The sequence below is a fragment of the Lepidochelys olivacea genome (assembly GCF_965140295.1).
Source record: "Lepidochelys olivacea isolate rLepOli2 genome assembly, chromosome: 8".
Lineage (NCBI taxonomy): Eukaryota > Metazoa > Chordata > Testudines > Cheloniidae > Lepidochelys > Lepidochelys olivacea.
Genome location: NC_140418.1, coordinates 82,821,137 through 82,843,867, shown reverse-complemented (window position 1 = coordinate 82,843,867; position 22,731 = coordinate 82,821,137). Strand labels below are relative to the sequence as shown.

The following is a 22,731-nucleotide window of genomic DNA, read 5'->3' as shown; positions in this document are numbered from 1 at the left end:
AATATGCACCCTACTTAGCACTTGCAGGGTGAAATCCTGGCACTAAAGTCAGCTTCCATTTACTTCAATGGAGCCAAGATTTCACCCACAAAACCTTCACTTTTAAACAATACTTTGCAATAACTCTTTATTTATTTCAAAGTTTAACCTCTACTTTCCTTATTACACCATGCGTGTTCCATGTAGCACTGGCTTTCATTTGAAGCTGGAGATCACACCACCTTTCTTTTATGTTTTAGCTGAATTGTCTCTGAGCTGGTAAGTTTATAGGGGCTGACAGGAGAAATTCAACAGCACTGGCAGCTTTGCTATTGGCAGCTGGGCTGTAAATGTTTGACTTTCAATTTCATTTCTTCTCTGTCCTGATCTTTCCCAACAGAAGAACTTCCACAGTAAGAGCGTGTATATATATATATAAAAATGTTAAGAAGGATAGAGGGAAGGTTTGGGTTTTAAGTGCTGGCAGGCTGCGGTCAGAAAATTTCTCTTTCTATGATGCTATGATCTGACTTGTAGCTGGTGTCGTGAGTTAGAAGATGATCTCATTTCCCTTTGCTAGCTTTTACACCTGCATTGTAACTTGGTTGAAGCAATTCTTGCCATCAAAATGCTAAATTATGTGTTTCAGATCAGACCAGAGGAGAGTTAAATCAGATATTGATCACTTTAGCTGGTGGAGTCCTGCATATCCCAGGCCAGGCTTCAGAAAGCCATTTATACATTAACTGTGCTGAGCAAGGAGGAAGTGTCATGATTGAAGAGCCAGAATGAGAGAGTTGTGCCAGCTACCAATGAGGTGAAAATAACATCCATCCTATTCTGGATTCCCTTGTTCCATAACATCACCTCTGAGCTAAAAGCACTGTTTAAAAGAAATCTCCTTGTTTGACATTGAACATGTTAGCAAAACCTCTGCTACAGAGACCTAGGGGAAGTTGGCATTCAGCAGTGAAGGACAGTAGCAGTGGCTGCTGAGTGCCAAATCCTGTCAGTTTGTGATATAACCAAGACAGGAAGTGAAATACTCCCCCTATCATCCCTTTAACTAATACCCAAAGAAGGGCAAAAATCTGCTTGTGAGTTATGCTGGTGTAACACCAGTGACTTAAATGTGGATTCAGAATTGTGAATATGGTATTATATAAGTTCTGGTTCAAGTTATACCTGTAGGCACGTTACAGTAATGTAAATCTTGATTTATTCAGGGTAACTTCAGCTTTGAAGCTTAGTTTGAGACTAGGCATTTGGGCAGTGAATGTGTGTGAACCATAACACTCAAGCTCCACCTATAGGCTAGGTGGAGAACTTTCAAGTACAGTAGAACCTCAGAGTTAAGAACACCTGGGGAATGGAGGTTATTTGTAACTCTGAAATGTTTGCAATTCTGAACAAAACATTATGGTTGTTCTTTTGAAAGTTTACAACTGAACATTGACTTAATACAGCTTTGAAACTTTACTATGAAGAAGAAAAATGCTGAACAAGCACAGAAAGTTTTCATACCTTGTCAAATCTTTTTAAATTTTTTCCTTTTTTTTTGTTTTGGAGTTTACATTTAACACAGTACTATACTTTTTTTTTTTGGTGTCTCCTGCTGTCAGATTGCGTACTTCTGGTTCCAAAGGAGGTGTGGGGTTGACTGGTCAGTTCATAACTCTGAGGTTCTACTGTAATTCTAATTCTAATGGGCTTTTCTAAACTAAATATTCCTAAGATTGTAGAGGTAATTACTGAATCCTGGATCATCCTATTCAGGGCAGAGAATAGGGCAGAGAGCAGAGAAATTATTGGCTTACCATTGAAAGAGAAGTCATTCTGCATGTACCCAAAACAACAAGTGTTAAGTCTAGCACATCTTGATAAGCAGGGAGCATAGTGTGTTTAGAAAGCACTCCCCTACCAATAGTAGAATGTAGAGTTTCATATTTTCTGTCTCATCATTCTAATATATTTGGACAGAGGAATACTTTGGAAATCTTTTGAAGAATGTTCTTTTTAAATTTTCCAAGTTGGAAACAAGACAAGAACATTCATACAGGACAGTATGTATTGTACATTTCCAAGCAAAGTGTATGCACTGTGCCATGGAGAGATTTGTTAATATGAAATTAAGCAGTCAGTGATCTTGGAAGTTTGCGTATTTACAGATAAAGGACTGAAAGAGTAAAGTTTTATATTTCTTTTTTATCTCTACAATGAAGAATAATAAAATGGTGTATATACCTTCTGACATGATACTCAGGACTTTGATATCCTATATAGGCAGCTCCAAATTGCCTAAAGGTATACCTCACCAAAAAAGAGACCATGTTGGTTTCATTGTGGATAGTTCTCTGAAAACATCCACTCAATGTGCATTGTCAGTCTAAAAAGCTAACAATCTTAGGAACCATTAGGAAAAGGATAGATAATAAAACAAAAAATATCATAATACCATTATTTTAATCCATGGTACACCTACACCTTGAATACTATATGTAGTTCTGGTCATCCCATCACAAAAAAGATAATAGAAATGGATAAGGTGCAGAGAAGGGCAACAAAAATGATTAGGGGTATGGAATGGCTTCCATACCAAGAGAGATTAATAAGATTGGGACTGTTTGGTTTAGAAAAGAGATGACTAAGGGAGGATATGATAGAGTTCTATAAAATCATGAATGGTTTGGAAAGAGTGAATAGGGAAGTGTTATTTACCCCTTCACATCACACAAGAAATAGGGGTCACCTAATACAATTAATAGGTAGCAGGTTAAAAACAAATAAAAATAAGTACTTCCTCACACAGCGCAGTCAACCTGTGGAAGTCGTTGCCAGGAGATGTTGTGAAAGACAAAAGTATAACTGGATTCAAAAAAGAATTACATAAGTTCATGGAGGATAGCTCTTTAATGACTATTAGCAAAGATGGTCAGGGCTACAACCACATGCTCTGGATGACCCTAAACCTCCAAAATGCCAGAAGCTTCAAAATTGCCCTGTTCTATTTATTCCGTCTGAAGCATCTGGCACTGGTTACTGTCAGAAGACAGAATACCGGTCTAGATGGACCATTGGTCTGACCCAGTATGGCCATTATTTTGTTCTTGGAAAGAGAAAAATATTCACTCCATAAAGTAGGAACTATGTTTCTGAGACAGTGAACGTGTATCTGCTCTCATTTCCACCACCATAAATCAGTGAAGTCAGTGGAGTTATCCAGTGTAAGTAAGATTACAAGCAGGTTGCAGTATTAACGGTTTCACCATTTTGATAAAATGGGCCTAATCTGCATTGAAGTTAGTAGGAGTTTTGCTTGAGTAAAGGCAACAAAATTGGGCAATATGTTTTAAGAATATTTTGTCTCCATTCAGGTAGAAAAATTGTTTTGCTGTGATGTCTATGAAGCTATGCTGACTCTTTCTGCTTCATTTCCCCAATGTGTTAATGGGGACAACAATATCTTTCTTCCCCTATTTGTGTGTCTTGTTTATTTTCACCATAAACTTTTTGGGTTAGGGACTGTCTCTAACTATGTGTTTGGACAGTGCCTAACACCCTGTGGCCTTGACCTCAGTTGGGGACTGCAGATACTCATGGAATAAAACTACTAATGATAATGATAATGACTTACTAACACGCCACTTTATTCCATGGGGAACAAAGGCCTTCACTATTGTCTTTGGTGAGATGAGTTAAAAATAATGATAGATTTTTCTTTTTGTTATACTTGTATTTGTAACATCTTTTCTGTCTTTTTAGAGTAAGAAGAATGGCTGGTGTCAAATCTAGATTAACACAAGATGAAGTAAAGCAACTGCAACATTTGTTGAGAGGCAGACAATTCTCTCTTCTCTATAAAGCAAGCGTCCATGGTTACAATGCTTCTACATTTCATGCCAAGTGTGATGCACAAGGGCCAACTGTAGCAATAGCATATAATGGAAGTGGTTATATTTTTGGAGGCTTGACACATCAGAGCTATGTTTCATCTGGAGAGTACATACATGATGAGAAGGCTTTTCTCTTTAGATTAAAAGGCAAAGAGGGTGTGCTCAGCCCACTAAAAATTCCTGTTAAAACTGCATCAGGTGCTATATATGACTGTAGTGACAATGGCCCTAATTTTGGCGGTGGAGCACTACATTTGTTGAACCAAAATGCAGCAGCCGCAGTAACAAGGTCTAACGACAATTACACATTCAATGTTGCTGACCTGCATGGAAATGATCTAGGCCTTATGGAATGTGAGGTGTATCGAGTTGAAGGTAAGTTGATATCAAAAGAGAAAATGTTTACTGAGGAAATTATAGCTTCGTACTGTTGATGTTATATGTTCCTTTCCCCTAGATATTAGCAGTTTCCTGGAATCTCCATGGAGAAAAATTACCTGAACAACTGAGTAAGTTAACTGTTGTAATATATCACTATCATGATCTGTGGCCACCAAATACTGTGGTGATGTGAGTTACTTTAGGAATTAACTAGATGGTGCTAGAGTAGACAGACATGTTTTTGCTGAGTTGCTTATTTATGTATCTTAGGTACTAATATGGCACCTATGACCATAGTGTCTGAGCACCTCACAATCTGGGGATAAGTACAAAATGATGATTTCAGAACAGGTCAAACATACATGAGAATTTAATATCTGAACCAAAATAAGCTTCATGAAGAGCTATGCTTATTCTTAGCCACACTGAGTCTGCTATGGCACAGACTTAAAGAGACATTCCAGAGGATTACAGACCATGATTAAGCAGCTATTCCAGAGCTTAACTCTCCTTATACTTAAAAAGGTTTTCTGAATATCTAAATCTCCCTTGCTGCGGATTAAGTCCATTACTTCTTGTCCTGCCTTTAGTGAGCATGGAGAACAATTGATCACCCTTCTCTTTATAACAGTCCTTAATATTTGAAGACTGTTATCAAGCCCCCCTCGGTCTTGTTTTCTGAAGTCTAAACATGCCCAGTTTTTTTAGCTTTTCCTTATAGATCAGGTTTTCTAAACTTTTCATCATTTTTGTTGCTCTCCTCTGGACTCTTTCCAGTTTGTCCATGTTTCCTAAATTATAGTGCCCAGAATTGGACACAGTACTCCAGCTGGGGCCTCTCACCAATGCTGAGTAAAGTGGGAGAATTACCTACCTTGCTTTACATTTGACACTGATGTTAACAGAGTCCAAAATGATATTAGCCTTTTTTGCAACTGCACCACATTGTTGACTCCTGTTCAGTTTGTGAGCCACTATAACCCCCAGATCCTCTTCAACAGGACTACCACCTAGAGAGTTATTCTCCATTTTGTAACTCCACACTTGATTTTTCCTTCCTAAGTTTAGTACTTGGCATTGTCTTTATTGAATTGCATCTTATTGATTTCAGACTAATTCTCCAATTTGTCAAGATCCTTTTGAATTCTAATCCTGTTCTCCAAAGTGCTAGCAACCCCTCCCAGCTTGGTGTCATCCACAGATTTTATAAGTGTACTCTCCACTTAATTATTCAAGTCCAACCCAGGACCAACCCCTGTGGAACCCCTAGATATGTCCACCCAGTATGATAGCAAACCCTTGATAAATGCTCTTTAAGTATATTCTTTAACCAGTTTTGCACCCACCTTGTAATAATTTCATCTAGACCATATGCCCCTAATTTGCTTCTGAGAATGTCATATAGGATTCTGTCAAAAACCTTACTAAAAACAAAATAGATCATGTCTACAGCTTCACTTGTGATCCACTGGTTATGTTGGTTTGGCATGATTTGTTCTTCACAAAGCCATGTTGGCTATTTTTTACCACCCTGTTATCCTCTACATGCTTACATATTGATTGTTTAATAATTTGTTCCAGTATCTTTCCATGTATCAAAATTAGACTGACAGGTCTGTAACTCCCCAAGTCCTCTTTGTTCCTCTTTTTAATGATAAATACTGTGTTTGCTCTTCTCCAGTCCTTCATCCATTCTCCCTGAGTTCTCAAAGATAATTGCTAATGGTTCTGAGATTGCTTCAGCTAATTCCTAGGGTGAATTTCATCAGGCTTTGCAAACTTAAATACATCTAACTTATTCTTTAACTTGTTCTTTCTGTTTTTGGTTATGTTCCTTTCCCCTTGTTGTTAATATTAATTGTGTTAAGTATCTGGTTACAGTTTATCTTTTTAGTGAAGACTGAAGCAAAATAGGCATTAAACACCTCTTGATGTCATCTGTTATTAGCTCTCCTTCCCACAAACTAGTGGATCTACATTTTCCCTTGTCTTTTTATTGCTCCTAATGTATTTATAAAACTTATTTTTATTGCCTTTTATGCAGGTGGATTGATCTAAATCACCAAGTGGAAAGTCGTGATTTAAATAATCCATTTTAATCAATTTCAGTTATTTTCTAATGAAAGGTGCATTCTCATTGGTTGATATAACCATTAAAACATGTTGATTTACAACTAAATAGAGGCTTTACACTAAATTTGGTTCATCTTTTTGCTACCTAGGCAGGTACATTATAATTATATGCATTTATTTAAGCACTATATAGCTTAATATTTTCAGATTCTTATTAATTGTACATTTTTAGTATGTTAGAAAATAGTGAATGATGTATTGCTTATTTACTACTCTTATGTCATATTTCTAAAGCTTGACCTCAAGAGTTAAATGTTTTCCACCTGATACTTTCTTTATATAGAAAAGCAGCTTTTAACTCAAAGGTTTTGATGGAGACTCATGGTTTCAGCATACTAATTTTTTTATTTAAATCTTTTAAGAGATTATACATTTAGGTCTTAATATATTTTGTATTAATTTCAGATTTCATTTTAAACAGGTTCATCTTTAAAAAGAAAAAATTGTTATAATTTAAATAACAAAATGTAAATAATCCACCCTGCTCTAATGTCCATTTTTAGGCGTAACTTATTTGGTGCCTTAGCCTTTCTGATTTTGTCTCTTGTGCTACTCTTCTGTACTCATCTGTAGCAATTTGTCCACATTTCCACTTTTTGTAGGATTCTTTTTTTGATTTTCAGGTCATGAAAAAGCTCCTGATGGAGGCATATTGGCCCCTTACTATTCTTCCTAGCTTTCCTTCACATCTGGATAGTCTGGTGCTGTGCATTTAATATTGTCTCTTTGAGAAATTGCCATTTCTCCTGAACTTCTTTTTCCCTTATATTTTCTTCCCATGGGACCTTACCTACCACTTCTCTGAGTTCGTTGAAGTCTGCTTTTTTGAAGTTCATTTTCTTCCGGCTGCTGCTTCCACTCCTTGTCCTTAGAAACATGAAATCTATCTGTCATAAATATAAAGGGAAGGGTAAACCCCTTTAAAATCCCTCCTGGCCAGAGGAAATCTCCTCTCACCTGTAAAGGGTTAAGAAGCTAAAGGTAACCTCGCTGGCACCTGACCAAAATGACCAATGAGGAGACAAGATACTTTCAAAAGCTGGGAGGAGGGAGAGAAACAAAGGGTCTGTGGGTCTGTCTTTATGCTGCCTTTGCCGGGGATAGACCAGGAATGGAGTCTTAGAACTTTTAGTAAGTAATCTAGCTAGGTACGTGTTAGATTATGATTTCTTTAAATGGCTGAGAAAAGAATTGTGTTGAATAGAATAACTATTTCTGTCTGTGTATCTTTTTTGTAACTTAAGTTTTTGCCTAGAGGGATTCTCTATGTTTTGAATCTAATTACCCTGTAAAGTATCTACTATCCTGATTTTACAGAGGGGATTTCTTTACTTCTATTTACTCCTATTTCTATTAAAAGTCTTCTTGTAAGAAAACTGAATACTTCTTCATTGTTCTCAGATCCAAGGGTTTGGGTCTGTGGTCACCTATGCAAATTGGTGAGGCTTTTTATCCAACATTTCCCAGGAAAGGAGGGGGTGCAAGTGTTGGGAGGTTTGTTCATTGTTCTTAAGATCCAAGGATCTGGGTCTGTAGTCACCTAGGCAAATTGGTGAGGCTTTTTACCAAACCTTGTTCAGGGGTGCAAGGTTTTGGGAAGTATTTGGGGGGGAAAGACGTTTCTAAACAGCTCTTCCCCAGTAACCAGTATTAGTTTGGTGGTGGTAGCGGCCAATCCAAGGACAAAGGGTGGAATATTTTGTACCTTGGGGAATTTTTTGACCTAAGCTGGTAAAGATAAGCTTAGGAGGTTTTCATGCAGGTCCCCACATCTGTACCCTAGCGTTCAGAGTGGGGGAGGAACCTTGACACTGTCATTTCATGATCACTTCCAAATTGTCTTCTACCTTCAGATTCGCAGCCAATTCCTCCTTGTTATTCAGAATGAAGTCTAAAATGGTTGCCACTTAGTTACTTCCTTCACTGTCTGAAACAAACAGTGTCCCCAGCACATTCAGAGAACTTGTTGGACATTTTGTGCTTTGCTGTCTTATTTTCCAACAGATGTCAGGTTAGTTAAAACACCCTCCATGAAAGAATGCTGTGCTTCCACTAAGCATATATGCTGTACATAGTTAGCAAGTCAAAGATGCCATGTGTCAACAGTGTAAAAAGACATTTCTATAAAACATGCCACTGTCCTCACTTCAGAAATCAGGAACACAAAGTCACAGTGCCTGATGTTATAACCGTGAGTGTAGAGAATTGCTGTTCACCTCATCCTATTCAGAAACTCCTTTGCTATGTTGACAGTTGCACACCTAGAAAACAGTCACACTCCAATGACTGCATGCTAGATGTTGGTTCAGATGTGTCAGTTCTGCCGGATTCTGCTTATTTGCTATGTTTTCACAGTGCACAGCTTACAAGACCTAAGCTGCATTTGGTGGTTTACGGTACCTGAAGTTGGTTACCTGAATACATGTGTAATGCATGACAGCTTGTATGCTCTGTATACATATGTTGTGAAAACTTGATTAACCCAACACACCTAATAGCTTTTACTTACTTCTAAACCTGTTTGAGTTAATTTAACTTTGCTGCAGTTCCTGTGACAGAGCAAGCACATTGCAACAGAGATTTAATTCCCTTGTGACATTCAAAACAACTCTTTTAGGCAGGATTGGTTAAATGTGTTTTCAAAATTTTTAAATATGACCACTGATTTAGGGTACAAAGATTGAGACACCTTAGGGCAGATTTGTATATGTGCTGTGAACCTGAATCTCCCATTGGCTTCAATAAGAACTGTGGGTACTCAGCACTTCCTGAAAATCAGGTGTTTTAAATTGGGCACCCAAAATAGAGGACACCATAATTAAATATCCATTCCATATGTGATGTCAGCACCAAATCCTGAGCATAAAGTGGTTTGACTTTGTGTGAAGGTCATACTCTCAAAGAGATCTGTCTGTTCTTCTGTTGCTCACCTATATTCAAAAGCACCACTGCCTGCTCTTTGGCCACATTACCAGGATGCTCTCAAACTCTCCATTGACATGTGAAGGGGTGCATGTCTTGATTCTACCTGGTGTGTCTATGAGACTACCCTGGAGATTTATGGATTCGCAGGATTGAGCCATATCTAGGAACTTCACAACATGATGCCTGGTATGACACCATCAACCATGGTCACTCTGGCTGCTGCAACGGTCCTCAGTAGACTATATACATAAGAACATAAGAATAGCCATAGTAGGTCAGACCAATGGTCCATCTAGCCCAACGTCCTGTCTTCTGATAGTGGCCAATGCCAGGTGCTTCAGAGGGAATGAACAGAACATGCAATCATCAAATGATCATCCCCTGTCATCCACTCCCAGCTTCTAGCGAGCAGAGGCTAGGGACATTCAGAGCATGGTGTTGCATTCCTGCCCGTCCTGGCTAATATTTATTGATGGACCTATCTGCCATTAACTTCTTTGTTGAATCCTGTTATAGTTTTGGCCTTCACAACATCTCCTGGCAAAGAGCTCCACAGGTTGACTGTGTGATGTATGAAAAAGTAGTTCCTTTTGTTTGTTTTAAACCTGCTGCCTATTAATTTCATTGGGTGACCCCTAGTTCTTGTGTTATGAGAAGGAGTAAATAACACCTCCTGATTCACTTTCTATACACCAGTGAAGATTTTATACACTTCTATCATATCCCCCCTTAGTCATCTCTTTTCTAAGATGTAAAGTCCCAATCTTTTCTAATCTCTCCTCATACGGAAGTTGTTCCATACCCCAATCATTTTAGTTGCCCTTCTTTGTACTTTTTCCAATTCCCATATATATTTTTAGAGATGGGGTGACAAGATCTGCACAGACTATTCAAGATGTGGGCGTCCCATGGATTTATATAGATGTATCATGATATTTTCTGTCTTGTTCTCTATCCATTTCCTAATGGTTTCTAACATCGTGTTAGCTTTTTTGACTGCTGCTGCACATTGAGTGGATGTTTTCAGAGCACAGTAACTCCAAGATCTCCTCCTTCTTGAGTGGTAACAGCTAATTTAGACCCCATCATTTTGTACGTATAGTTGGGATTATGTTCAACATTGAATTTCATCTGCCATTTTGTTGCCTAGTCGCTACATTGATGACATCTTCATCATCTGGATGACATCTTCATCATCTGGACCCATGGAAAAGAAGCCCTTGAGGAATTCCACCATGATTTCAAAAAGAAAAGGAGTACTTGTGGCACCTTAGAGACTAACAAATTTATTTGAGCATAAGCTTTCATGAATAAGCTTCCGTGAGCTACAGCTCACTTCATCAGAGGCATTCAGTGGAAAAAAAATTTCAACAATTTCCATCCCACCATCAACCTCAGCCTGGACCAGTCCACACAAGAGATCCACTTCCTGGACACTATGGTGCTAATAAGCGATGGTCACATAAAACCCACCTTATACCGGAAACCTACTGACTGCTATGCCTACCTACATGCCTCCAGCTTTCATCCAGACCGCACCACACGATCCATTGTCTACAGTCAAGCTCTTCGATACAACCGCATTTGCTCCAACCCCTCAGACAGAGACAAACACCTACAAGATCTCTATCAAGCATTCTTACAACTACAATACCCACCTGCTGAAGTGAAGAAACAGATTGACAGATCCCGAAGAGTACCCAGAAGTTATCTACTGCAGGACAGGCCCAACAAAGAAAATAACAGAACGCCACTAGCCATCACCTTCAGCCCTCAGCTAACACCTCTCCAACGCATCATCAAAGATCTACAACCTATCCTGAAGGACGACCCATCACTCTCACAGATCTTGGGAGACAGGCCAGTCCTTGCTTACAGACAGCTCCCCAACCTGAAGCAAATACTCACCAGCAACCACACACCACATAACAGAACCACTAACCCAGGAACCTATCCTTGCAACAAAGCCCGTTGCCAACTGTGCCCACATATCTATTCAGGGGGCACCATCATAGGGCCTAATCGCATCAGCCACACTATCAGAGGCTCGTTCACCTGCACATCTACCAATGTGATATGTGCCAGCAATATCCCTCTGCCATGTACATTGGTCAAACTGGACAGTCTCTACATAAAAGAATAAATGGACACAAATCAGACGTCAAGAATTATAACATTCAAAAACCAGTCGGAGAACACTTCAATCTCATTGGTCACTTGATTACAGACCTAAAAGTTGCAATTCTTCAACAAAAAAACTTCAAAAACAGACTCCAATGAGAGACTGCTGAATTGGAATTAATTTGCAAACTGGATACAATTAATTTAGGCTTGAATGAAGACTGGGAGTGGATGGCTCATTACACAAAGTAAAACTATTTCCCCATGTTTATTCCCCTCCCTCACCCCCCACTGTTCTTCAGATGTTCTCATCAACTGCTGGAAATTGCACACCTTGATTATCACTACAAAAGTTTTTCCCCCCCACTCTCCTGCTGGTAATAGCTCACCTTACCTGATCACTCTCGTTACAGTGTGTATGGTAACACCCATTGTTTCATGTTCTCTATGTATATAAATCTCCCCATTGTATTTTCCACTGAATGCATCCGATGAAGTGAGCTATAGCTCACGAAAGCTTATGCTCAAATAAATTTGTTAGTCTTTAAGGTGCCACAAGTACTCCTTTTCTTTTTGAGGATACAGACTAACACGGCTGCTACTCTGAAACCAGTTTTGTGAGATTCCTTTGTAACTCTTTGCAGTCTGCTTTGGACTTAATTATCTGAGTAATTTTGTTTCGTCTTCAAACTTTGACACCCCACAGTTTATCCCCTTTTCCAGATCATTTATGAATGTGTTGAACAGCTCTGATTCAAGTATAGATCCTTGAGGGAACCCCTGTTCACCCCTCTACATTCTGAAAACTGACCATTTGTTCCTGCCCTTTGTTTCCTATCTTTTAACCAGTCACTGATCCATGACAGGACCTTCCTTATTATCCCATGACTGCTTACTTCGCTTAAGAGCCTTTCATGAGGGACCTTGTCAAAGGCTTTCTGAAAGTCTAAGTATACTATATCCACTGGATCATCCTTGTCCACATGTTTGTTGACCCCCTCAAAGAATTCTAATAGATTGGTGAGGCATGATTTCTCTTTACAAAAGCTATGTTAACTTTTCTCCAGCATATCATGTCCACCCATGTTTCTGATAATTCTGTTCTTTATTATAGTTTCAACCAATCTGCCTGGTACTGAAGTTAGGCTTACCACCCTATAATTGCCAGGATCGCCTCTGGAGCCTTTTTTAAAAATTGGTGTTACGTTATCTATCCTCCAGTCATCTGGTACAGAAGCTGATTAAATGATAGGTTACATACCACAGTTAGTAGTTCTGCAATTTCATACCTGAGTTCCTTCAGAACTGTTGGATGAGTACCATCTGGTCGTGGTGACTTATTACTGTTTAATTTATCAGTTTGTTCCAAAACTCCTCTAATGACACCTCAATCTGGGACAGTTCCTCAGATATGTCACCTAAAAAGAATGGCTCAGTGTGAGACTCTTCCTCACATCTTCTGCAGTGAAGGTTGATGCAAATAATTCATTTAGCTTCTCTGCAATGGTGTTATCTTCCTTGATTGCTCCTTTAACACCTTGATTGTCCAATAGCCTCACTGATTGTTTAGCAGTGTGTGTTTGATGATAGTTAAAAACAGAGTATAGGGAAGGATGGGGAATATTTACAGTTTCTTGGTTTCACTGTGCCTATATGTAGTGCAAAACATGTGTTGTGATCTCATGGGTGTTTGAACTTATGCAAATCTTTTTGTCTTAATAGGGAAAGAGGGAAAATAATGGAGGAAATCAGATCTTACAAACCTTATTTAAATTCAGTGCCACAGATTCGGATTTTGGTTCTTGGTCCAGTTGGAGCTGGGAAGTCCAGCTTTTTCAACTCCGTGAATTCAGTTTTCTGAGGTTATGTTTCAAGCCAAGCCAGAGCAGGATCCGATAACGCTAGCATGACAACACAGGTAAATATTTGCTTCTAATTAATAAACATCCAAGCTAAATCACAGTCTCAGTTAAAAATCAACATTTTCCCGCACTAAATGGAAAACCCAAAGATAGTCCATGATTGCCCCCACTGAATTCTATGCATCTACTTTTGATGAGAAAGGCATTACTCAATATGGTTAAGAAATAGTAATCTGGCCCTAAATATTCATTTTTCAGCTATGTCTTTCTATACTATTTTACTTTTTTTTGCCCCAATAGTACAGGACTTACCCAGTTAAAGATGGAAGAGATGGCAAGCCTCTGCCTATTATCCTCTGTGACACAATGGGAATAGAAGAAAACTCAGGAGCAGGTCTGGAAATTGATGAAGTGTCCAACATAAGAAAAGGCCATGTTCCTGATAGGTACCAGGTATGATTTCTACAAATTTTGTGCAGTTCCTTGTTAAACAGAGTGATATTCTTAAATGTTTCTTTACATGTACAAATATTATATCTTACATTTAATTACTGTGAAACAAAATATCCACTGTGCTCAGTAGATTCTTGCATTTGTGGTACTGTACAGTAAAAGCTTATGAATGGTGATCACAGGCCAGGTGTATTTGAAAATGAATAAACTATGGAAAGGTGTTTAGGTCTGATTCTCCACTCTCCTGCACCTTGTGTAGTCATTTACAGTTATGCAAAGTTGATATAAATTGCTGTCTACCCTTCTGGTTGGGTAGCATTTGGTACCTATTTTGTACAGGTACAAGCCAAGGGAGAATCAGGCTCAAAGTATATAAAGAGTAGATCTGGTTGAAATATTTTGAACAAAAAGGTTTTAAATAGAAAAATGGACTTTAACACCACATCTCCCCCAAATTTCTGTTGTGTTTTCAATTTTTATTTTGTTTTTCATTAAATTGTTTCCAAGTTTTTTAGCAAAAATGTCATCAATTCCATTATTGAAATGGTTCTCTAATTTATTTTTTACTGGAAATCCAATTTTCAAGAAATGAGCATTTTTAATTATTTTTTTTTCTGGAAAAAAAATGAAAAATGAAGAATGGGTTAGCTTGGTGAAACAGAAACAACACTGACATTTTTTGAAAACATAGTTTTAAAACATTTTTGACAAGCTCTAGAAAAGAGCAACTTCCACAATATTCAAGCTTAGTACAGCGCCTTCTTATCTGGTTATTTGTCTCAATTACTAGATAGCTGCTGCCTACAGGCCATTCCAAATATTAACTGTTGTAATATACAAGAGATGTAGACTTTGATTCTCCATTCCAGATGAGCTGAGCTTGTTACAGGAGCAAAGATGGAGGGCTAAGGTGGTTATATGATTCTTATCGTTGTAGTATCTCGGCCCCTCACAAACCTTAATTTATACTCAAAACAACCCAGTGAGATATAAAGTATTATTAATCTCATTTTAAAGATATAAAATTGAGGAACAGTGATTAATTATCTTGGTCAAAGATATATTGGAAGCCAGATATCCTGAATCCCAGTTTTATGCTTTAACCACAAGACCAATCTTTCTGTGATTTATTTGGTCCCACTTTATATTAAAATTCCATCTATAAATGGTTTACAAAGAAGTAATAAATGAAGAACATTAAAAGCATGTTATGGTTCTGAGCAGCATATGTATAGATGGCTATAGGCACATGAGTAGATGTTACAGATCATTATAAGCCATAGTTATGAGTAAATTTTTGGTGGACTCTACAACAATCAATTAACCATTTATTAAAACATCTGTTAATAATTTATTATTGCTTTATAGATGGAACCTTAATAAAAAGTGTGATTAAAAACACACACACATACACAACTAATATGTCAAGAATCCTTTTTAATTTCTAGAGATGTCTTTTGGTTTCATTATTACTTTTCCACAAGGGATATAAATTTTGAGGAACTCTGTTGACTTCAAAGGAGTGACTCTGGATTTATACATGTTTTCAATAACATAGATCAGAATCTGGCTCTCCATCTGGAAGAATGAGTATGAAACTGAGAATCAGGAAATCCTGAATTTTAATCCTGATTTGATCACTTCCTTTATGAGTGTGGTAAATCATTTCACCTCTCTCCATATCAGTGTTCCTCTCTGTAAAATGAGATAATAATATGTGTCTCCCTGCTCCAGTGGGGTATTGTGAGAATCAGTGTTTGTACAGCTCTTTGAATCTCCAGTTCTTTGGAAGTGTTACTTATTATTATTAAAAAATTTCTTTGCAGTTTAATCCAGCTGCCACCCTTCATCCAGATTCTTAAGGCTATATCAAGACTCCTTCTCTGAAGGATCAGATTCATTGTGTTACATTTGTTATTGATGGGTGCAAAACTGAGATTCTCCCTGAGAAACTAGAAGAGAAGCTGAAACAGCTTAGAAGAAAAGTGAACCATTTTGGTATGTTTTATGTCTCCTAATATCATAGAACTGAATGAAGTGGGCATGCCAAGGAGGTGATCTGCCTTTCAAGCCTGAGCACCTTGGGTCATGAGGGGTTTGAAGTACTGCTAGGAGCCATGCTTATCCTTGGTGTGGGAGGAGAAATTGCCACATATTGCTCTTGAGTGTCACCCAAGATTGAGTGGGATTAATACACTCTGGCAGGACAGGCTCCCAGACTGATGGAAGTATGGGCACAGCAATGGGCTCTGGTGTTGGTGGGAGAATAGAGGAATTCCTGATCACCTCCATTGTTCTCTACTCGTTGGTTTTACAGTGTGCCCTATTGCGTTTCTCCTCAGGATAGCAGAGTCCTCCTGTTGACAGAGACCACTAGAGAAACTGAGCTGTGTGCTAGGTTTCTAGTACTCCTGGGGAAATTCTGCGCCAAAAAAATTAAAAATTCTGCACACAATATTTTAAAATTCTGCAAAATTCTTCATATTTTATTTGTCAAAATAACACAATATAATCACACCCAGTTTCAATTATTTTGGTAATTTTTTTCCAAATAACTGTGAGTAAGTATGTCTGTAACAATATAGACAACAAAAAAGATTCAGGAAATGTTTTTTGACAAATAGATTCCTTACTAGGCTTACTTACTAACTCTGAGTAATAATTCATTTAAACTACAGTGCAGAACCATATTTCCTGCACCTCTCAGAAGCAGTGCAAAGGCTTGAGGGAATCAGGGGTAACAGAGGAGCTGAGAGAGAGGCAAGTAATTGTTGGGAAGGAGCCTGGGTATGAACTTGAAGTGTTTTTGGGTATTGGTGGGAAAAGGATGGAAAAGGTTTTTTTTGGTGAGGGGCAGCGAGAGATTGTTAGGGAGTGTCCCACATGCAGACCCTGGCTGACTCCTAGCCTCCTCCATTCAGTCAGGCATATCTTTCCCTGTCCCTGTATGTCCCTGCATCCCCCTGTGTCCTTGCACCCCCTGTCCACATTGTCCGTCCACGCCCACTCAGACACCCATGCCCCCATTCCCATGTGGCTCTGCACCACTCCCTCTCTCCCCATGTGGCTCTGTACCCCCTCCCCCTGTCCCCATGTGTCTCTGTGCCCCCACCCAGCCACTCCCCCTCTCCTTCCCCCTGTAGCTCTGCACTCCCTGTGCCCATGTGGCCCTGCACCTTCCTCCCGCCCTGTGGCCCTTCACTTCCTCTCCCATTCAGCCCCTTCCCCAGTCTGTCCTCCCCCACTTGCCATTATGAGCCCCTGTCGGACCGCCAGCAGCCCCACGCTGTCTGTCTCCCCATAGCTCCTATCTCCTGACCTGGCCCAACAGATACTGTGAAGAAGGTAGGCTCTTTCTCTTCCCTATCAGCGCAGGTGCTGGCCAGGATTGGCTGCTGTGTTCTAGCTCCACAGTGCCCTCTGTTGGGCAAAAGTTGGAACTGCAGTAACTTTTCAGCAGAAGCTATTTTCTGCACACAGAAAAAATTAAAAATATGTGTCACACATGAATATGCATACGTGCAGTGGCACAGAATTCCCCCAGGAGTAAAAGGCTCCTAGGAATACATCTTATCAGGAAATATTCACTTTGATTTCATTAATTATTTTAAAAATACATATAATCCAAGGCGATAAAACCTTTTCAAAAAGGAGTAGAGGTAATGTTTCATTTAGCAGCTGCCATGGAGATGGGATGCAACAAAAAGTGAAAAGAGAACTGAAGAATGGGAGTCTTATGCTTGCAAATGCCAGTTTACATCATTAGCTCTTGTGGTTGTGTTTGGACACACCACCTACGGCCTGATTTTCTCTCCACATGATAGGAGTCACTTCCATAGGAGGGAATAGACAGAGACATAACCTACTGGGGTGAAAGCAGGCCCCAGTTGTGCTACTGAACTCAGCTAGGTATGCCATGTTTTCTGAATCCCTTGTTTTGAGTAACTGAATTCATTGCACTGAATTTTGGCCCTGGCAATCTTCCCAATGAGGTGAGTGAGTCATTAAGTGTGGTGTCAACTGTACTGGGGGAATAATAATAATTTTGCTTAAAAACATCTTCCCATCAAGACAATTGGGGTGCTGCCCAATAACTGTTCAATTAATATTAGTTTAATAATTAATCTTTTTCCAATGCTGTTGTGCAAAACCAAAACACTTCACCTTATGTAAGCAGAAACAGCTGCAATGAAGAACTGATGGGAAATCGGGTGTAAAATCTTACTCCTTTTTTTTTTTTTTGGTACAGGGATCCCACAACTGGTCTTGCTAACTAAAGTGGATGAAATCTGCCCTACTCTTGAAGAAGACATCCAGTGTGTGTACCAAAGCAAAGCTGTTGAGAAACAGGTAAAGTATGGCATTGTTGACTGTGGTGCTATCTATTAACTCAATTGACTTGAACAAATCAAGGTATTGTGATACTCTACGTTTGCAATACTTGCATCCCCTCATATTCCTACACATATTCTCATTCTGGTCTTGTAGGCACAAGCTGAAAATATAACTAAATTTAATACCTCAGGTTTTGGTTTAACCCCTAAAAGGTTTAAGATTTGTTAAAATCGCAAGTTGCACCTCTGAAGAATAAAACTACAAAACAGAAAAAGGTGGAGATACCAGAAACCTCATTAAAAATTAAGGGCCGGATTCTTTTGCGAAACCCCACTCCATAGAAAGGAGCTGGAGTCTGGCCATAACTCTCCAGCTGCATATTTCCCCTGGTGTGAATAGATAAAACTGAAAAAAAGAGAGCTTCAGGGGAGGAAGGAAGTGGGAGCGAGCTCTGTTCTGCTGATTTTTTTTTTTTTTTAAAGCAGATTGTCTTTCGGGGAGCAAACACTGCTGGATGAATTTTGTAGAGTCCTTAGGCCAGAGGTTCCCAAACTTGTTCCGCCGCTTGTGCAGGGAAAGTCCCTGGTGGGCCGGGCTGGTTTGTTTACCTTCCTCATCCGCAGCTTCGGCTGATTGCGGCTCCCAGTGGCTGCGGTTCGCTGCTCCAGGCCAATGGGAGCCGCTGGAAGCGGTGGCCAGTACATCCCTCAGCCCTCCATTGGCCTGGAGCAGCGAACTGCAGCCACTGGGAGCCTCAATCAGCCGAAGCTGCGGACGTGGCAGGTAAACAAACTGACCCGGCCCACCAGGGGCTTTCCCTGCACAAGCGGAGGAACAAGTTTGGGAACCACTGCCCTAGGCTATTCTAAATCATGACACGGGTTCATGCAGACCAGCATATAAAATTGTCTCCTTGGACTCCTTGCCCCTGTCCCATGGTGACAGAGTCTGACTCAGGAGAGAATCCATAAAGGTTTGATTCCCTGCTACCTTCCATCTTGTCCAGATATTTACCCTGTGCAGAGTGCTTGTACAATGCTGCCATTTTGCTTTGATGGAATTTTATACATACTCTGCACTCACTTTGCACAGCCATAAATGCTAACACAAGGTGGAATGTCGTGGAGAATCAGAGGCTGCTGGTGGTTTGCAGTTCCCCAGTACTGATGCTGGCCTGGGCTGATTTAGCCATCCGCAATTCTCAGAGGTATTAGGCACCTAACTTCCATTGATTTCAATGGGAGTTAGGTGCCCAAATACCTTTGAGAAATGTGGCCCAAGTGACCATCTCCCAGCCAAGAGGAATAGCCAGCTCTATGCCATTTGAAGTGTCCCCCACCTGGGGAATATTTAGCTTAGGAGATATGACTGTGTTCTGACCGCTTTGTTCAGCAGGAATGATAAAAGGGACTGGATCAGTTCCTAGAGTAGAGTCCTGACCCTGGGCTACATTCTGCCCTGTATCTGAAATCTGTTAATCACATGGGTAAGGGCTGTCAGGTAGCTGAGTGCAGTTCCCTGACTCTGTGGGCTGGCCCCAATGTGAACCATGGTTTAGAGGCTCAGCATAGCAAAGCAGAGCTCTGCCTTGGTCCGTCCCTGCCTCTGACATGCTCCCCATACTCCTACATCTCACACGACGCCGGATCAGGATGTGTGCGGGAGCATGGTTCCAGAGAAGCTGGCTTGTATCACTTTTATACCAGCGAAGAGCTATTCTCATCAGAATCTGAACTGCCTAGTTGTGACCAAAATCCAGTACAAAGGAGTTGGGTTGGCCCAGAGAATGCGTCTCCCTGTATCTAGAGAGGCCAAATATGGATTTTAGTGGAATTATACCAGAGATGAATCCTTAGGGGGTTCTCTCTAGATCGATTGTTCTCAAACTTTTTTTTTCACAAACCACTTGAAAATTGCTGAGTGTCTCAGCGGACCATTTAGTGATCTTTCCAAATGTTTTTTGTACTATTAGCTAATTATTGTAAAGCGCTTTGGATAAAAGCAGTATATAAAAAACACTGTAGTAATAATTTACATTTTTTTGTTCTACAAATAAAAGCGCACAACTCATATTTTAATGTCAGTACTCTTACCTTTCTAATGTGATGGCTGTGCCCTCTCTCCACCACTGCGGCATCCCCCAAGCTGGTGCTGGGAAGGAGGGGTGTCTCCCCTGCCCCAGCCTCCCCTGATCTGGGTCTGGGAAGGAGAGGAGTCTCTCCCTCTCTCCCCCACCATGGCAGCCCCCAAGCTGGGACTGGGAAGGAGCGGGGTCTCTCCCTCTCTTCCCACCACAGCAGCCACAGAGCTAAGGCTGGGAAGTCGGGCCGTCTCTCCCCAGAAGCCACAGCCCTGGAGCTGGGGAAATTCACCTCTTTCTCTGGCCACCACAGCCCTACACAGCCCAAATTCCACCCACCCCCTTTTCTCACCCACTTCCCCCTCCCACCTACCCCTTATTCCCCCCAAGTGGAGCCCCCTATTCTCCCCTGCACGGCTCCACTAATTAGGTGTGTGGCCCTTCATTCTTTTGTGTGCGGCCGCCCAGGTGTGTACCTTAGAGGGAACTATCCGTGGACCACCTGAATGGAGCTCGCGGACCACTTGTGGTCCACGGACCACAGTTTGAGAGCCTCTGCCATAGATCATTATGAAGGAAAAATAGCCCTGTGTTCTGGGTATCACCTCTGAGATTAAATAGAGGATTTTAGCCTCCAGGGCAGTTTACACAGTCAGTTTCTATCAGTGAATTTGCTAAAGAAGAATAAAATATAGTGAATATGGCCTTGAACTGTGACTGCATCAAAATGTAGTTGCTATTTCAGTGGCAGGATGGGTATGATGTGAAAGTGGTTATGCCTTCAATAAAAAGAAGTTTAAAGAAATAAAATATCTTCCACTTTTAATCTCACCAAACAGTATCTGTGAAAATACTTGAAGCTTTTGCCTAGCTTCCTCAAGGAACAGAAAGATTGAAAAATAGTCGGGGAGCTCTTTAGGATAATCCATTTTGTGCCTTTTCTACAGATGCGGATAACTGCAGAGAAACTTGGAATCTCTCTTGCTCAGATTGTACCTGTTAAAAACTACTGCTCCGAGTTGAATCTTTCGTGTGATGTTGACATCCTGTTACTTTCTGCAGTGAGGCAGCTTATACGTTTAGCAGAAAGTTACCTTGACAATTTCCCTTTTGAGAAGCCAAAGAAAGAGCCCTAACCTGATGTTTACCTGTGACTCTGGATATTTTATGTGCTAACCTTTTAAAAATTCTGACATCCGAAGTCAAATTTGTTGCTGCCCTAAGCAGATGCAACTCCATTGACTTCAGTGGAGTTGCACTTGCTTATGCCCATGGTGAATTTGGCTCAACGGTTCTATATCTTGTTACTGCCTATGTAAGATTAATGGTATTTTTGCATGCATCAAGGGGAGAATAGATTCTCCAGATTTCAAGGTGGTTTTCCTTTATTAAACATTCCACGTTCTTACTCTTCTCATAACCTTCCAGTCAGAGACAGCCCTTTCCACTAAAAGAATCATTTGCATAAACCTTTTAAGAAGTTGCCTAAAGATATTACTTCCTCCTAGTAGTTCATGTGAGTTGCTTGCTGCTAGTGCTAGTTGCTGTGAATTCCATATGTTCCTTACTCTTATTCTTTAAGTTTGTTATACTACATAGCAGTGACACTGGAACCTATTTAATAGTGGAGGGTACTGAAAGCCAGCCCCCTTACGCCTATCCATCCCCGCCCCCTCAGAGTTGAGGCAGCTGTGACCCCAGGAATGCGGGGCCAGGAACCAGGACTCCGGGTGCATGGGGCCAGCAGCCTGGAACCTGGGGGTGCTGCAGCATCCCCCATGCCCCTGGTTCCCGCGCCTATGTGATATCATAGCAAGTAGTTTTCATAGCAAAATTTTATAGCTAGAAGCACATATGTGAAAATTAACATTCATCTATATGTTCATATTTCTCACTGCAGCCATTATAAAGAATAGAGGATGGATTTATAACCAGAGTTAAATTGGTAATTCATAACTAGGATGGACTAGTGACACCTACAAGGAAGTGAAAATTACTGTTGTTGTTTTGTGGTATCGTCTGTTTTTCAAAATGCTGTTAACATTTAAAAAAAATTGAAACAGTAGGTTGTAAAACTTTTATTAGATTAATTGAAAAAATAAATTACTCTAAGCACTTTTTCAATCACTTTCTTCATTCAGGTTTGGGTCTTCAGTAACTCAGCCGGAGGTTGTGGGCCTATTGCAGGAGTGGATGGGTGAGGTTCTGTGGCTTGTGATGTGCAGGAGGTGAGCCTACATGATCATAATAGTCCCTTTAAAGTCCATGAGAAGAGGTGAGGCAGAGACACAAGGGACCTACTTTTCTTCTCGCTTACACTGGTTAAACACTGCTGTATCTCTATTGACATCAGCAATTACTTCAGATTTGCACTAGAGTACTTGAGAACAGAGTTTGGATTAGATCCTTGATGAGATGTAATATCAAATGCAATGGTAGCAATAGAAAGAGTAGTCAAGCTTCAGACTGTTCCAGAAAGAGTTGGTATGGCTGGTATGTGGTTCCCTGCAGGTATAGCTGAGGGGAAGGGCTCCTTCCTATACAATAAACCACAATTAAAATTGAGCAA

General features: G+C 40.2%; 1 pseudogene across 1 annotated transcript; it reads left to right on the top strand.

Moving 5' to 3' along the window:
• Positions 1-767: 767 nt before the first annotated feature.
• LOC311525008 (interferon-induced protein 44-like) lies at positions 768-21,298 on the top strand (annotated as a pseudogene). Its single transcript, XR_014714710.1, has 8 exons — positions 768-796; positions 3,742-4,247; positions 4,330-4,381; positions 13,155-13,350; positions 13,595-13,747; positions 15,574-15,745; positions 17,997-18,097; positions 21,110-21,298. The product of XR_014714710.1 is annotated as an interferon-induced protein 44-like (transcript).
• Positions 21,299-22,731: the final 1,433 nt, after the last annotated feature.